This window comes from Papio anubis, chromosome 15 (genome assembly GCF_008728515.1).
Source record: "Papio anubis isolate 15944 chromosome 15, Panubis1.0, whole genome shotgun sequence".
Taxonomy (NCBI): Eukaryota; Metazoa; Chordata; class Mammalia; order Primates; family Cercopithecidae; genus Papio; species Papio anubis.
This window is the reverse complement of record NC_044990.1, coordinates 75,095,527-75,114,071: the sequence shown is the minus strand read 5'-3', so window position 1 is coordinate 75,114,071 and position 18,545 is coordinate 75,095,527. Positions and strand designations below refer to the sequence as shown.

The following is an 18,545-nucleotide window of genomic DNA, read 5'->3' as shown; positions in this document are numbered from 1 at the left end:
ATGTTTAGTTCAAAACAGTTAATGAAACGTGACCCAATAAGATACAAGAAAGTGGGGCAGGAGGGGGACGAATATCTCCTAGGTTTTCTGAAAGAGCTACTCAGACACTCACCTTGTTGGTTGAACATGAACAAGACTGGCCACATATCCCTGCCCCTAGAAGCTGCGGGAGCTACCTCTGTGATGCCCAGAGAGACAGCTTTCAATTAAAGTCCAAGATAGGCCAATGCTGCCTGCAAAAAGTTAGAAAGCTATAACTGGGTTTGTAGGCAAAGTTTAAAGCCTAATCCTTTAAAAAATAATGAATAAAAATGAGGATCTGTCCCTGCCCAGTGCCCCCCAGCACAGGGAGATATACTAGAGTCTGGGTAAATCAACATTTCCTTGAGAATACATACTTACAGATATGCTGTCACATAGACTCATCTCATGGTCTGAATCTTTACCCTGATTCTTGGCCAGTAATACTCCTGGGATTCCTGCCCTCCACCTGTACCCCCACCCTAATGCTTATACCTAAGCTGTATAGGACACCATTAAGTAAAAAGAAAATAAGTTTATGATGGAAAATTACCAAATAAAATGAAAAAATATTCACTAAATTCACTATTTATACAGATAAATAACAAATAATAGGTCCTAAGGATTTCAGATAATAGAACTATGAGATATAGAATAAAAACTACATATACTTAAAATGATTGAGGACATAAAAAGGGAGACTTAATGTGTAAAAAGCATGAGTGGTATTATAAAGCCAGGCAGGCTTGAAAATAACCACCCGGAATGTCTAGAAAGGAAGTAATTAAAATATAAAATACAAGAGACAAAATAAACAGATAAATAAGACCCATATGAAGACAGAATGAATGAACTAAAAGACTGATATTTTCTTAAGACTGAGAAAAACATGAATTAATGAAAGAACAGAGTTATGATGGAAACAAATAAAGGGAAAAACTTAATCATTGTGAGTTTTAAAAGAAGCCATATTTAAGATGTGGGAAAAGTAGACAGCACAGAAAGCCATGGGAAGAGACAGAAATAAGACATTTATAGTAATTGTTTTAAAAGCTGCTTGATCAAATCTTGCCTGAAACCCTTTCTATTCCTTGACTTCTCTGTTGTTAGCCCATACATTTTCTTAACAATTTAATCCCATTTATGTTGAGTATTTTTCTTTACAAACTAACTGTTCTAAATGATATGGAGAGTAAAAAAGTAAAAATTAGACCGAGGAAGTAAAAAAATACACCTGGCCATTAACAAATTGGAATAATAGATTCAAATAAAGCCAGCTGACAATTTAACAGGAAATGATATTTCTCCCAAGTAGTTACTACAGCTATAAAGTGTCGTAATAATCCCCTTTTATTGGTGACTATTGCTTTGTTACTCAAGATACTTTGTTGTCTAAAATCACAACCTATGAAAACCTTGGAGTTTTTTTTTTTTTTTTTTTTTTTGGAAATTGTATCAGTAAAAATGAAACATCCCATTCTTGCCTAGAGGATTTAAATCACTTTGACACAGAAATCAGCCACAATTTCAAATCCAGGTGCAGAGCTCCAAATAAGGGGTTTCTGGACACAACATTCTACATTTATCTTAACTGTCTAGTTTCCAAGGAAACAGGACCTTAGATCCACTTCACAGTCCAGACTTGATGTTAAACCTTTGCACACAGCCCTGCTTTGCTTTGAGCCTATCCAAATACTGCTTTATTTAAGTTTCACCTAAACTCCATTATCCCTCAAAATCCTATACTAACCTCTATCTTTTCCTTTGTTTTGTGAGACACCTCACAATTCCCCTGGTGCGTGATCTCCCTCATTGCAATGGTGCAATAAACCTGACTTTGCTGAGTAAAAATTCATTTCTGGTGATCTTGGCTGATTAGGCTACGACAGGAGATGAGGTATGGCAAATTAAACAAACCAAGACATCAATTTATTTTTTTCAGCATTTGTCTAAAGAAAGTCATATAGAGAGGGACAACGAAGGTATACAAATTAGGACAATTAGTCTGAAACTAAATCAATACGGAGGGTTTGGGTTGGTAATAGCACCTTGAAGAAGGTCAGTCTTGGAGAGAAAGGGAAAGAGGTTTGTATTAGCCTGTTTTCACAGTACTATAAAGAATACCACCTGAGACTGGGTAATGTATAAAGAAAAGAGGTTTAATTGACTCACAGTTCCACATGGCTGGGAGGCCTCAGGAAACCATGGCAGAAGGTGAAGGGTAAGCAGGCACCTTCTTCACAAGGTGGCAGGAGGGAAGAGAGACCGCAGGAAAAAACTGTCATTTTTAAAACCATGAGATCTCGTGAGAATTCCCTCACTATCACGAGAACGGTATGGGAGAAACTGCCCCGTGATCCAATCACCTCCCACCAGTTCCCTCCCTCGACACCTGGGGATTACAATTCGGGTTATAATTCAAGATAAGATTTGGGTGAGTACACACAGTCAAACCATATCAAGGTTCCCTCATGCCCCATTAAGAACACGGAACAAGAGTCGCAGTGTTTAAAGGAAAGAACCCCCTTGCTCCCGCTTGCAGCTGCACTTGCACTTCTAGACAGCAACAGATCCTTCTTCAATGCAGGCCGCCCTTGGGGCTCCCAGGAAATTGAGCACAGCCTAAAACAAGTGCCAAAGCACATCCTGGGATCCAGCTGCCTCCCAGGTCTAGGACTGAGCTCCTTGGCTGTATTTTCAGCAGTGAACTGGCAGTCATAAATGTTAAGCCCCAATCAGCATAATCGCCCTAGTTCTGCCAGCTTAGTTTGTAGCCAGTAAAGGCGGCATCAAGATTTCCTTTTTTTTAACATATTAACTGCTGAACTCAGACATAACAAGGACGGTATATATGGCTTATATTTCCAGCAGGCAGCAGGTTAAAGATCACTGAAATATTTGTGGAATTAGATTTCTTTTTAATCAAGATAAAACACAAGATTTCAATATCTTCTCTGATTGCTAAATTTGGTTATTTTACAGGTGTGGGAACTAATGAGAACATATCTGGCATAATGCCACAGTAAAAATAAAATAATCAAAAAGTGAAGCGTAATGAGGATGTGTGTCGCTGATGACCTCTGTTCAAGAAATCCCATTTGTCCTCTCGGGTTCTTCAGATTACACTAAGGCTTCAACCTTGACCAATGAAATGAAAGTCAGATGTTCAAGGCCTGGGTAGGTGCTTCACTGTATCTTGAACCCAGGATACTTGTGTAAGTACACATTGAGGAAAACCACACACAAGCACAAACTGCACATTAAATAGCCTAAATACTGCTCTGGACCTAACTAGTTCATTTTTAGATTACTGTAGCCTCTTGGGCTCTAACACTCCATTTGTAAGCTTTCCCAAGCATTTAAAAAAAACAGTCAATTTTCTGGACTAAACTGTACTTAGTAGAAAACCATCAAAGTGTTAGGGAGGGGTGCAGAAGCATTGGTTGTAAATCAAATATTGGGAGATTGCTTAAGTAGACAACTTTCTTTTATAGCAACAGTTTTGGGTGCTTTAAATAACTCGGGTAAGTCATGCATGGGCATCCCCATCCTCAATGGATAGATAGCCTCATCACCAAAGTCTATAAACTTTCCAGAAGATGCACAGCACACATCACCTGCCAATCTCTACAGGTGTCAGCTTAGCATGAAGAACATGACAACCAGCTTCTCAGACGGGGAAGGGATCTGCCAATTCACCTACCTTGTAGGTTTCACAGACAGGAAATCTTAAACTGTTTCAAGCCCCAAAGTTTCGTTGTTTACACCGATACTGCCACTGATATGTTGCTGGGGCCTGCCACCTGTCAACCTTGTCCAACCTACCCAAAAAGGAAGCTTAAGGGTGCATGTGCCATTACTGTAGAATATGGGATATTAAAATAAAAAATATTCCAGCTCTTTGATTTCCTCTGATTTTGTGGGTAATACAATAACCAGAATGAGATAGCTGAAACCAATAAAATCTGATTTATAGCATTAAAGGCAATCTTTATAGCACTTATTTATGGTACATTACATCTAAAATCCAATTTCACAGGCTGCTGTTTGAAACTTTCTGTTCAATCATAAATACACTACATACACTGCACCTCAGTGCCACAGAGTTAGATTATATAAATGTCTGTATCCTGAGAAGGTATTAAAATTTGGTTACTATGGTGGTGAGTGAGCTTGACAGTAATTTCCCTAACCAACTTTTCAACCAAAAAGATCCGGTCAGCACTTGATAAATACTAAAAATGCAAGCACTACTATCATTAAACCAGAAAAAAAGTCAGATAACTCTACATTCCAGAACAAAATTAATTGAAAAGAAGTCATAGAAAAATTGGATAATTGATGATACTAAAGGATACTTGCATTTAATGTCATGGAGTACGTTTTCAATCCAATGACCAAAAGCACTTCCTTGCATGACACCACTAGTATTAACAGGAGACACATGGCTAAGTCTATTCATGCTTCTTTGAAAATATAACCTTAAGTGTCTACATTCATACACTTCAATGGAGAAGACTATATTCTGTTCAATTACTATAATCATTGTCAAAGAGAGGGCAAAGAATACAATTTGACTTTTAGAGAAGAACTATCATTTGAATCTTAAGCAACTTCACATTGGTTTAAAAAGATTTTTGCCTTTAAAAAAAAAAAAAAACTCTCTCCGTATACTTTGCTTGCCAAATATTTGCTAAATGTACATGAAAAGGCTAGAATCTTTGCCTGATCTGAGAAGCATGCAGGCTCTTGTTTTGTGAGAGATTAACTCCCTCGGCACTCAAGTTCTGTTTCCTAAATAGAGTTCAATGACATGGTCATCCATAAATGTGTACTATGGGTCCATCATATGCCTATGTGCTATGCTGGTAAGTTGTTCTAGTATACAGTTCAAGGCTTGAATGTAAATGACAAAAGGTGGCAGAAATAGTGAATAGACTCAATACCAAAATAACTAACACTTGTCAATCCTCTTCCATGTGTTAGGCATTGTACCACGCCAGAAATGCCTCCAGATTCTATGGGGCTGAAACCAGTACAAATTGAGAGGCCTCCGTAAGTTAAGAGAGTGTAAACTTCAAATATAAAATTAGACCCAAGCATATTATTATTTAGAAGGAGCCTATGCAAATGAGGGCCCCAATGCCTATGCCTTGTTAGTGACGAGATAAAAGCAACCCTGGTTCTTGTTTTTCATATATCATTTCTTATCCTCACAATGCCCAGAAAGGTAAAAATTACTCTGAAAATAAAGAACCAGCCAGGGCATGATAGTTCATGCCTGTAATCTCTAGACTTTGGGAGGCCAAGGCTGGAAGATTGCTTGAGCCCAGAAGTTCAACACTAGCCTGGGTAACATAGAAAGACCTTGTCTTTACAAAAAACGTTTAAATTATCCAGGTGTGGTGGTGCGCACCTGTAGTTCCAGCCACTCAGGAGGCTGTGAGAAAGGATTACTTGAGGCCAGGAGTTCCAGCTTGCAGTGAGCCATGATTGCACTACCGCACTCCAGCCTGGGCAATGGAGTGAAACCCCATCTCTTAAAACAAACAAACAAACAAAAGAAGCTGAGGCTCACAGCGGTTGCCCAAGATGAGTGAGGTAAGAGTCTGTTCACTGGAGTGCAAGCTCAAGTTTGTCTGACATGGAAATCCATGCATACTATTGAGTTTCCGTTTAAGTTAAATTGAGATTTAACTTAAATTGAGATTTGGGTTGTGTTACCTGGACTTTCCTAAGATGGGATGTTATTCTTAGTTGTTTTAATCCCTGGGGAATACTTCATCTTAAGAGAAGACCTAAAGCAGTGGGACTGAAAGTTGAGTGTGCTGAGGATCACCTGGAGGGCTTGTGAAACCAGATATCTGGGCTCCACCTCCAGAGTTTCTCACTCTGTGGCTCTAGTTGCTCTAGTCGGTTTGAGAATTTCCCAGATGATGTTGATTGATACTGCTGCTTTGGGACCAACCCTTGACAACCACTGACCTAGAGAAACTGAGTTAATTATAGCATCCTGTTCATCTCTTGTTCACCTCCAGTGAGACCACAGTAAGTATATTTCAGGTTTCCTTTTACCGGCTCAGCTAAATTGGAGCTAAACTCTAACCCTTCATGAAAGCCTTGGACTGGATTAGCAACAGCTGGAATCCAAAAGATGCTGAGGAAGGAACAAACATTAGTGAAAGATTATGAGGGAAGTACTGACTGACTCTTAAAATGCAATTCAACCATGAGGAAATATATTTGAACTAGCTTCACTATTGCACAGTTTAAAACTATTAAGTAACTGTAGTTAACATAACCGGCATAAATATCCTAATTTTTAAGTAACTAATAGAAAAATAGAATCAATGAATACACTGAGAAGTCAAGAAAATGGATTTACCACGTAAGGGACAAAAACTGAGAGACTAAAGGAATGAAATGTCATTTGAAATCGTGTTAGTAAGGTTTAATCAAAGTATTTAAATGTATTTTACAATAAAGTACAACTTACATTCTGTATTTAAGTCTGATTCAATATCATAATGATGGACTTTTATTACAGAATAGCTATTCAGTGATGCCAGTGAAATGACTGTAGACAAATTATCTCCATGACATACTACAAAAGTCATATCTATAAATTAGTTGAAGATTTCAGCACTAGGTATATTAAAGTTCGGAAGGCTTCAGTTCACTCTGAACTCTCATGTTTCTTGAACACATTTACGGAAAGAAGAGATGACCTTTTAGCCACTATTATCTTATGAATTATTCTTTAATAAGCATCTTGCGTATTTGTCCTTTGTTGGAAGCCTATGAGGCCCTTGGTTTACTCAATAGAAATTTACTGACACCTACCAGGTGCAAAGGAAACACAAATTAATAAGATACTGATCCAGCCTTCAAAGAATTAGCCAACTTTGTCTACTTTACCTGAAGAAAGGAAATAGAATTATTACAACTGTCTGATAAGTTACTTCAGAGATACAAAACAATAATTTGAGCTTTGGGTTCATGAAGCTATTTTTTCTAATAGTTCTATGTAATCTATAGAAATAGAGGGTCAGAGATCCAATGTTCTCATGCAGCAATCTTAGTATTGTAAAACAGACTAATTTCTATGAAATTCTAAAAATATGGGCCCTGGTTAGAATATTTTCCACATCTGGGAGCAGGGGTACATAGGTTGGATTTGTGTGCATTGGCATCTACCTAGGAATTATTACAAAGGTGAAGACTGGTGGCAGTGCTGATAATGAGAAGCTATTAAGAATTTTTCCAAATAGGAACACAGATTTCCAGAAAAGGAAATTTCTAAAAAACTGGTGATAAAATGTAGTCTTTAATCCAAGATGATGTAAAAGAAAGTTCTGCATTTCCTTAGAAAATGTACCACTGGTGACAATAAATCTTAGCACTGATTTCCAGTCAATTGTCTACTTCATGGATTAGTGAATAAGAAAATAATGAATTCCTGACTGACCATTACCATGGGATACAGGTGCCTTCCTATGTAAGAGATAACATGAGAAAATAAATATATGATCTGGAATATCAATATATGATGTCATTTTTGCTTTCTAAAAATGGCTTCTGTAAGTTTTTCACTCCACATTTCACAGGCGGATGGTTGCGAAAATACTATCTAACCAGAAACAAGGCAAACACTTTTCCTAGCCAGTGTAAACTTTGTTTCCATTAATCTTCAATATTTGAAAGTGATTATTTCGATGCCTTCTCTAAATTGTTAGTAGGAAAGTTTCATTTGCTATAATTAAGATAAATAAAAAATTACTATTAGAAGTAGATCACTTCAATGGAGTAACTGCTTTCCCAGAGTAAACTCAGGTCACATATAACAAAAGGTACCAGTGTGGATATGAAAACAACCTTTGGTACATTCCATGTGAAGAGATGCTGCCTATTTGTAGAATGCCTAGGATAACATGTCCATACACATTTTGTGTTACGAGGTCTGAAAAACCTTCATGCTTCATTAGAACCTTCTAACAGATTCTTCTAATGGTTGTGTTTATTCTGCTTCATTTACTTTTGAGTTCACATCAAGTTTCAGAACTTCAAACTAGAAGAGAGGGACCTTGGAGATGATTTTGTCTCTTCCCTTCCAACTCATGTTCACTTATGATTTATTGAGACTCAGGAAAGTCTAGTGATATATACAGGGTCTACATCCAGGTGATGAATGGGCCAAGATTGAGTAAAACCCTGGTCACATGACCTACCATCCATCGACACTGCTCTCATCATGTCATCTGATCAACAATCTTGCATCGTGCCCTGACACCTTTTCTGCAATTACATGCTCTCAACAGCTAGCTGAACTCATCAGATCCCGTCATTTGAAGGGTGACTAAAAAGAGAATCAGGGATGTGTACATGGAATTCTGAACTAGCTATCTTTTGTCTAATTCACAGAACTATTGCTAGGGTCAACTGAAGCAATATAGGTAAAGTCAACTTTTGAGGCAATAGTCTTTATAAGTTATAAAGCATGTTACAGTTTGGTGCAAGAGTAATTGCAGGTTTTGCCATCCCATTAATAGCAAAAACCACAATTACTTTTGTACCAGTGTAATACTAATATAAGAAATATTCAAAATCATAAAACCTAAGATGAGTTGTTATATAAAATTTTCTTTAAAAATGCCAAGATGTCTTGTAAAAAATGTATGGAATCCCACAAAATATCTATGCCAAACTCTACCCTCAGATAAACTGATTGGATACATTTTAAAAGATATATTGTGAATAAATGTTAAGAATAGTCCTACTATAAAAATGTATTTGAGATGAAAACAAACCAAAATTCCGTAAAAAATTAACCAGCATTTGTAGAAATGTGCTTACTTTCTGAAACTGTGGCAAAACGTCAATTCTAACAGAAAGAAGTGAAATAAAACCATCATTTTACATTTTCATAATTAAAATAAAATACATTTTTAAATGCCTATAAAATAACACATTATTTTTATTTCCTGTCAGCAATCTTTATACATATATAGTTCTGATCCTTCAATAGCCTCATAAAATTTACTGAGCTAGTAATAAATTGGACTTTCACAAATTAATAGAAATTTTTCCTCATGAAAGATCAACTCATACAAAGATTCAAAACACAAACTGCTTCTATTATTCATGGTTTTCCCTTCATCCGGAAAGCCTTCAACCCACCATTCACACCAACACCCTTGGCCCTATTTTGCTCCTAACCCTGAGATGGTCTTGCAAATATTCACCTCTTAGGACACCCAACATCCTTTCCACCAAACCTTTCCTGTCACCTTTCCCTCCTTACCCACTTCTCCCAGGAGAAGTTTCTGCTGCTCTCCAGTAATAACTTTTTTTTTTTTTTTTTTTGAGACGGAGTCTCACTTTGTCGCCCAGGCTGGAGTGCAGTGCCGCAATCTACGCTCACTGCAAGCTCCGCCTCCCGGGTTCTCGCCATTCTCCTGCCTCAGCCTCCCAAGTAGCTGGAACTACAGGCGCCCGCCACCACGCCCGGCTAACTTTTTCTATTTTTAGTAGACACTGGGTTTCACCGTGTTAGCCAGGATGGTCTCGATTTCATATCTCGTGATCCGCCCGCCTTGGCCTCCCAAAGTGCTGGGATTACAGGCATGAACCACCGCGCCTGGCCCAGTAATAACTTTTGTACCTGTTTACTAGTCTGTCTCCCGGACTGTGAACTCCTCAGATGGAGGGATACCTTACAGGTCTTTATGTTCACTGCATGGCATCATGCTTGGCAGCTGTCGTGATCAATAGAGGCTTACTCAGTTTGATTTAGCTAACATTCCTCATCAAATATTTTATTGACTATTTCCCGCAGTGCAATTAAAAGGAAGAAATTTTACAGACAAGCCCTCTTTTGATTAATTTGCTAGACTCAGCCCATGACCATAAGAAAGCAGTCAAGTATTTAATATTTAGTATTTACTGCTGAGTTTACAATAGCAGTGTTTTAATAGAAAATGGAATCATGTAGACAGATTTTAAAATGCAGAGAGCTTAAAAAAACTTAAATGATATTCTTACAAGGAATAGTACATAGTGATTGAATTAAAACAAACTTTGAATTTTTATCATTCTATTTGTATTGATTTCTGAACATGGGAAAGAGACACTATACCAACACTTCAAATTAATATATCGAAAGTTGACTTATTCATTACACACAGAGCCAGGTCACATTCTCAGTGCCAGGCAAGTTAGCAGAGCAGTGAACAAAAGTAGGTCCCTGTTCTCAAAAGCAAAACTTGTGGTGGTGAAGCAGCCAGACTGCTTAAGTTTGAGTCCCAGGCCTACCACAAATGAGCTGTGAAATCTTAAGTAATTTATTTAACCTCTCTGTGCTTCAATTTTCTGTCTATAAAATGGAAATGTTACCACCTATGGCATAAGTGGTTATGAATATTAAATGAGTTAACATTTGTAAAGTTCTTACAAGTCTGCCTGACATAGATGATATCTGATAAATAAAACTTCAAGATGCTTCAATTCTACCAGAAAGAGACCAACCTATACACCGGTATAATAGGTCAAGTGGTGATAAATGTGAAGAAAGTAAGCAAGGTAAGGGAATGGAGGGTGGAGGTCGTTTATTGCTGTTTTATTCAAGATGGTCTCCCTGATAAAGGGAATTTTGAGCAGAGACCTGAATCAGTGAAGGCGGAGGTCTGCAACTTTCTTTTGGAAGAAGATTACAGGAAGAGGGATAGACCTGTGAAAAGGTTCTGAGGAAGAAGATTCCTCGGAGTGTTGAAGGAACCAGGGGAGACTGACTCGCCCCCATGAAACAAAGCCAGGGAGAAGTGGGGTGGAAGGAAGCCAGGTTAGAGTGTAACATAGGAACAGATCACACAAGGCCTCAGACATCATCATAAAGACTGTACCCTGCACTCTGAGTGGGATGAGAAACCACTGGAGAATTTAGAATGGAAGGGCAATTTTATTAGATAGATGTTTTAAAAGGGGCACTACAGCTGCTATGTGAGAGACAGGAGCCCAGATGACTCTAAGAATTTGAGCAATGTAGTCGGTATCAAATGAGATATGCAAACTAGGAAAAATTCACACTTGAAGTAGTGATCACAACTTCACTTGTGAGCATTTTAAGTTTCAGACATTTATTAGATGGCCAGTAAGCAGCTGAATGTATGAGTCTGGGATTAGAGTGAAAAGCTTGGAGCTAGAGTTAAATTTGTTATATCTGGAAATAACTTTATGAGCCATGAAATTGGAAAATGAGTGAGGACACATAAGTTAGGAGGGTCAATTACTCAGCCTTGGAACACACCAACAAGCAGAGGTGAGGAAGACATAGAAGCTACAATAAATGACCCTAATAAAGAGGGGCCAATGGGGTTGGGGGAAACCAAGAAAGAGTGGGGGTCTGGGAAGCCAAGTGAAAAATGTGAAGAAAGGGTGTAGCCAAGAGAGTCAACTGCTGCTCTCAGGGCCTAAGCAGGCACTTCACCCTGTGTTTCCTGTTTCAGTTCATGGCTTCAGTAACATCTTCCTAATCACTCAAACTAGAAGACATCTTCCAATAATTATTTCTCCCATTATTTGCCCACCATATCTCCTCTAGCAGTCGTACATTCCTGAGTTCTCCCTCTCTCTTTTATCCCCATCTAAGACCACTCTAACTCAAGTCCCCACTATCTCTTAGGTGGACGAGACAGCCTCCTAACTGTCTAACAGCCTCCATTTTGTTGCTTCTGGAGTCCATTCTTGCAAATGCCATCTGTTACTTTCCTGACACAGGCCAGATCATTTCCTCCTCAGAAACACTCGATGAGCCCTGCTTACTTTGTAAAGTCCAGTTTCCTGGATGTTCTGTTCAAGATGCTTCCTGTTGACCCAAATTGTCTCCACCCTTCTGTCTATGCTCACTCTGCCTCAGCCAAGCTTGACCCATTGCTAGTCCCTGAATCTTCATAATTTGATGAATTTTTCATGACATTCCTTTTCCTGGAATGCATTTTCTCTTCCCGTATGCCTGAGCAAAGGCTATTCAGTCCTTCAGTGATAACTCAGAATCCCAAATCTCTGATGGGGACTTCTCTGATACTTCATGGCAGAGGCTTTGGGCTTTGTATTCTTGTCACATACATTTCACTTTAACTTAATTATTTTACATAGTTGTTCATTTTCTCATTTCTTCCAGAATAGACTGAAAGCTCTTTGAAAGTAGAGGTCATATCTTGTTTCTATCAGTGGAATCCTAGTTCCTAGCACACTGCTTGCATTAAATTGGCATTCATACATTTGTTGAAATAAAATATTTGTTTCTATTAAAATTATTATTTGATATAAAAACTACTACTTAATCTCTCCAAATATTCACTTAAAATGTTAATTTTATAACTGTATTTATTTTTATTTCATCAAATAAATGTCTATTTTTAATTGCCTTCATTTTAAAAATGTTGATAGGTAAATTGTAGAAGAAAATACACAAAACAAAAGGAAAAAGGGAAAGAAATAAAAAGAAAGAAAAGTAACACTGAAAAGGAGAATTGATATGTCTCTGGTCTTTGCTTGTTTTTAAGCCTGATACATTTCTTTGGCTGATCATATAGGTAATACCCTTGAGCTTTTCATGATAAGGTTAAAAAACATTTCTATGATATGCCAGTATATCTTTCAAGCAATATGCCTGAAGTTGTGGGTTTTGTTGTTTTTTTTTTTTTTTTTTCATTTTTTTCAGCACAGCTACAGACTTCTCTGGGGAATGGGCTGTAAAGCAAAGATTTGGTACTATCTGTCTCTTCCATTTCAGAAAACTACAAATTATATGATTTGAGACATGAGGAAGTAAAACATCCATTGTGTAGAACATTTCAGTAGAGAAGGTATTCTAATTAACATGATAATCAACACAAGCCTTTTCATTGGAACAAATAGCATAATCAAACATTCTTTATGAATCTTGATAAACATACTTTACTGTCTGATGGATTTCAAGCTATTGGTGCTATTCCTTCTTTCTGGACACCAAGGTATACATGGCAAAAAGGAAGGAACAAAGAGAGAAGCCAATGTAAATTTAAAAGTTAGCTATCAATTCATTATACAGGGGAATAACACCAGTTCCTGGTACTTCGGGGTGCTGATTAGAATAAATCATAATGGGGGCACTGAAAATCAGTAATGTCCTAAGAAATCCTCTAGGATTTTTTATATTCATGCATAAGCCTCATTTCTTATCCCAAATTTTTGCTTAAAAATGAATAAATAATTCTAGCTGGAACAGAATGTATTATAAGAAATAGTTACCATTTATTGAACACAAACTCTGCCAGGCATGGAACTGAATATTTTATGTATAAAATCTTAATTTTTCACAATAACCCAGAAGGGTAGCTTATTCTACCTTGACATGCATAAATTGAAGCTTGGAGTGATTAAGTAACTTCTCCAATGCTACAGAAGCCATTAACTTTAAGAGCTGGGATTTGAACCCAGGCTATTTAATGCCAGAAGCCATTCACAGAGTCATGCCTCTATGTTTGAATCTGTTTTCTGAGATCCTCCCTCCCATGTGCTTGTGTGCCATGTATTGTGCTGTCACTAGGGATACTGCAATGAAGAAGACAAGCATAATAGCTGTTCTTAGGAAGTTTACCTTATTGTTCCGTTAAAGAGAAAGGAAGTTGGTTCCTAGCATGTATGCTTTTCTGAAGATTTAAGGAGAAGGCTATATTGCCCTTGCTAGTTCATTTTCCATCATCAAATATTATCAGAAGCATTAAAGTTTAATATATTTTCAATTGAAGTATGTTTTAATGGAATTATTTTCATTAAAAATACAGGTAATTTTTCATAGAATATAACAATTTTCCCCTATTACATCCATGCTTCATAATTGAAGAAAATGTTCCTATGATCTTGCAGATACATAACTCTAGCTGAGAGGGCTACAAATAAATCATCTGGTACAAGTTGGGAGACACTATCGACTGAGTTCTAGTCCTAGCACTGCCTTGACTGACACGGTCCTCGTCAATAAGATACATATCAGACACATGCCTCAGTTTACAATGGCTTGTGATCAGTTTTCTATGCTTTGTAGTCCCTGGAAACACTTTACAGTGTCATCTCTCTGAATGCAGGTTTCCAAAGACATCCATAGCCTGCTTCAAAACTAAATTTTACAAGAATTAAAAAAAAAGAAAAACATAAAAATCTTCCAAGGTATAACCAGCAGAGAAAACCTCTCTTTATAATTTGGTGCTATCTAGTAACTTTTATATTTATATTCTACCAAACAGAAATTTTAGAATTCTTTTTATTTTAAAATAAAAAAAATATATATATCTTTATATATGTGTATATTTATAGATATATATATATATCTTTATAGATATATATATCTCTATATATACACACACACACACACAAAAGATGTATGGCTTAATGAATTATTGTCAGTGATAACACTTCAGTCAGGAAATAGAACTTTACTGCACATTCCAGAAACCCCATTCCATTCACAACTCCATTCCCCTCACCAAAATCATTATTCTCCTCATTTTTATAATACCTAACTTTCATTGTGTTTTAAAAATAGCTTTATCACTCCAATCTCTGTCTCTAATTACTCTTGTTTTGCTCATTTTAAAAAATCTGATATAGTTTAAGTCGCTTTTAATCTACAGGGTCCTCCTCCACATCTGCCACTTCCCTGCAATTTATCTTTTGGAAAACCCAGACAATTTGACCTACAGAGTTTTCCAGAATCCAGATTTTACAGAACACATCCTTTTGAAAGTGCAGTTCAGCATGTTCCTTTGTCCTCTCGATAGCCTTCTGCAATTTGCAGCTGGATCCAGAGAAGCATCAGACTCAAGTTTAATCTTTTGTCATGACTATCAGTGGCATTTGGCAGGATTATAGGAGGCACGTAATATCCGGTCAGCTCTGTTATTTGATCTTAGCAGCTGTTCGTGCTAAATGCCCATATTCATTCATTGGGAATTGCAAAATGGCAACATTCTATCTTTCATTTTTCATTTATTAGTTGAAATTACTTTTATAAAGAAACATTCCCACATCTACTATTTAGATAATTAGTGGTATAGTTCATTTAGGAAAGTCAGAATAAATGTTTATATATTTCTCCTTTATTGACTAATTTTCAATATAATGATTTGATTTCCTATTATCTTCCAAAGATGAATAATTCTTTTGTTGTTTTTAAATATCATTATGAACTCAAAGATTTTAACATATTTGATGGGCTTCAATCTACTGCAACTATCATTATTGAAGCTCAAATTCAGTTGGTAAGTTTTAACATGGGTCTAACAGTCTCTGAAAGCTTCCTTGATAGCTACTGTTACAAGATTTTCCGAGCCCACTTTTTAGGCCATATCAGTGTTTCTAGACTTTTTCAGTGCACAGAACTGGGAAGTACACATTTGAAAATAAAATTTCTCTTGAGGTTACTTACTTTGATGATTCACATTCAGATTCAAATTCCTGACTTAACTTAATTTTTTCTCTAGCACACTGCTACCTACTTTCTTCAAAACCAAAAATCTGGTTCTCAAGGACACGGGATGTTACACCCAGACTATCCCATAATTATTCATTAGTTTTTTCCATATTACATATATAATAGTCTCAGAACCTAACAATAATACCTCCACCAATATGATTAGTGAAAACATTAAAATACAGGTTTACTTTTCCATTCTCCTCCCATTTGTAAAGTGCTTACACTGTCTGTACTCTCAGTTCATATGGCCATCACATACCCTCTCCTTCTCTCCCCATTTACTTTAAGCTCTACAAGTAACTACTTATTTAATGTTCTCCACCAGTCCTTATGATGTCTCTCTAGTTATTCTGCTTGTCTCAAGCCTGTTCTCTAATAAATTCCTCAGGAAGTGCTTATAGGATCCGAGTTCTTACATATTGGGGACAGTTTTCTTGTGTTCTTTGCTAGACATTAGAAGGCTGTATTTTCTGGAAATAAAATCCATGTCTCGTGTGTTTTTCCCTTGAGTATCTTACATATGTTTCTTCATTTTCTTTTGGTATAAAGCATTGATGCTGAAAGGTGTGGCAATTATCTAATTTTCTTTCCATTGTAAGTCATTTTTTCGCTTTTGTTTACATAGCCAAATGATTTTTTCTTTTTCTTTGAAGCCCAGTAACTTTATCACCATGTTTTGGTGTTCACAATTCTAAGTCAATATTCTTAGGGATGTGATGCACTCTTTTGGTAGGCAGCTTCACATTTTCTTAGAAAAGATTTTTGAATTTGCATTTTAGTGTTTGTTCTGTTTCCTTGCTTCCAAATTTCTTCCACAGGGATTCCTGCTATGCATATATTCAATTTTTTGTCTTGTCTTCAACATTTGTCATTTTCTCTTGAATCTTTTTTATTGCTTTCTTGATTTTTGAGTTTTAAATTTTTCCTCTTATTTCGTCTTCATTTCTTTAAAGATATTTATCTGTTATATGTATTCATTCTTGTCTTCCTTGTAGTTAGTCTTAATTTCTTTTTCTTTTATCTCTGTTCTTTTTTTAATGATTTCAACTTTTATTTTAGATTTAGGAGATACATGGGCAGATCTGTCATTTGGAAACACTGTGTTTCACTGAGGTATGGGGTATGGATGATCCTGTCACTCAGGCATTGAGCACAGCACCCAATAGGCAGTCCCTCAGCCCTCACTACCTCCCTCCCTCCATGTCACCCTCCCCCAGCAGTGTCTAGTATCTATTGCTCCCATCTCTATGTCCATGTATATTTAATGTTTAGTTTTCACTTGTGAGGACATACACTATTTGGTTTTCTGTTCCTGTGTTAATTTGCTTCAGATAATGGACTCCAGCTGCATTCATGTTGCTGTCAATGACATGATTTCATTCTTTTTTAATGGCTGCATAGTATTCCATAGTGTATTATGTACCACATTTTCTCTATCAAGTCCACCACTGATGGGTATTTAAGTTGATTCGACATCTTTGTTATTGTGGAAAGTGCTTCAAATAACATACGAGTGCATGTGTCTTTTTGGTAGAGCTATTTATTTTCCATTGGGTACATACCCAGTAATGGGATTGCTGGGTCCAATGATAGTTGTGTTTTAAGTTCTTTACGAAGTCTCCAAACTGCTTTCCACAGTGGCTGAACTAATTTACATTCCCAACAGTGTTTAAGTATCCCCTTTTCTCCATGGCCTCACCAGCATCTGTTATTTTTTGACTTGTTAATAATAGCCATCCTGAGTGGTATGAGATGGTATCTCATTGTGGTTTTGATTTGCATGTATCTGATGACAAGTGATGATGAGCATTTTTTCATGTGTGTTGGCTGCTTGTATGTCTTCTTTTAAAAAGTATCTGTCCCTGTCCTTTGCCCATTTTTAATTTTTTTTTTTTTTGCTTGTTGATTTGTTTAAATTCCTTACAGATTGCAGATACTAGTCCTTTGTTGGATGCATAGCTTGTGAATATTTTCTCTGACTCTGTAAGTTGCCTGTTTACTCTGTTAATAGTTTCCTTTGCTATAAATAGGATCACCAAAGAGAGATTGTTGTTTTTTTTATATTGAACCATTTGAAATTAAATGAGTCATTTAACTTTTCTGAGTTTCTTTTTTGCTTGGTCTTTAAGTTTTAATGGAAACTTTTCTTGAAAAAGTAGGCAATATATCATTTACTTTACATATTTGGATGGAATAGTCCTGATTATACTAGACACTCTGGTTACCAAAATGGAGAAAAATGGATGTGGGTGATCATATGAACAATGTGTGGCGACCAAGAGACTTAGGACATATAAGTATGTAATAATTAACAGAAAGCTCTATGAAGTAAATAAATAGTTATGGCTTTAATTCACCTACTCCAACAGAAAAAAAGATATAAATAAAACCTGATGGGATTAAAGTGTGTGCCTCTAAGGTGGTTTACCTATTTTAGGCATGATGAGTAGTGCATTAAGTTGTGATTTTCGGCATTTAGGCATTCTTTCAAAATAATATATATTATAGGCTCCTATAATCCATAGGAATATTTTTACTTATTATTCACCATTCTTTCTGCGCAACATACCCCTTATCTTTAAAAGGAATAGTATATCTCCACTGATAGGTAAGAATACCCTGAGGTCCCAGAACTGATAAGAACTGGAGTGGAGCCTTTGCAAAATCCGTTGATAAATTATTTAGAACTGAGTGGAAAACCACCAGAAGAGAAAATATTTGGTAAATGATGTAGAAATCTTAGAAATCATCAATACTGGAATATTTTAAAGCCCCTTCCCCCTTTCTTTTTCACCTCTCACTACATCAATCAGGTCTCCAAATGTCTGAACCCTCTGGTCAAATTCTATTTCAGAGAATCTACCTGTGGAAGTGGCACAGCAGGCATTAAAGATGCCATTAAATAGACATCTGCTCCCAGACACGTGAACCTTAAATGGCCCGAAATCATATAATGTGCCATGCCAACTTAGGAGAAAAAAAAAGACAGAGGCAATAAAGAAGAAACAAAGTA

The 18,545-nt window shown here is 36.6% G+C and overlaps 1 protein-coding gene and 2 long non-coding RNA genes across 3 annotated transcripts in view; 1 reads left to right on the top strand and 2 right to left on the bottom strand.

The window, feature by feature from the left end:
- LOC103879411 overlaps nt 1-5,363 on the bottom strand; it is a 67,486-nt gene extending 62,123 nt beyond the window's left edge. The window contains exons 1-2 of the long non-coding RNA XR_640005.4: nt 2,194-5,363; nt 113-233 (exon numbers count right to left, since the gene is read on the bottom strand). This is a non-coding gene — a long non-coding RNA (uncharacterized LOC103879411). The remainder of the gene's footprint in view (nt 1-112; nt 234-2,193) is intronic.
- HS6ST3 (heparan sulfate 6-O-sulfotransferase 3) overlaps nt 1-18,545 on the bottom strand; it is a 746,570-nt gene that overhangs the window by 215,569 nt on the left and 512,456 nt on the right. The gene's annotated exons all lie outside the window — the stretch shown is intronic.
- Nucleotides 1,835-3,076, top strand: LOC103879413. Its single transcript, XR_004178539.1, has 2 exons — nt 1,835-1,918; nt 3,004-3,076. It is a non-coding gene; the product is annotated as an uncharacterized LOC103879413 (long non-coding RNA).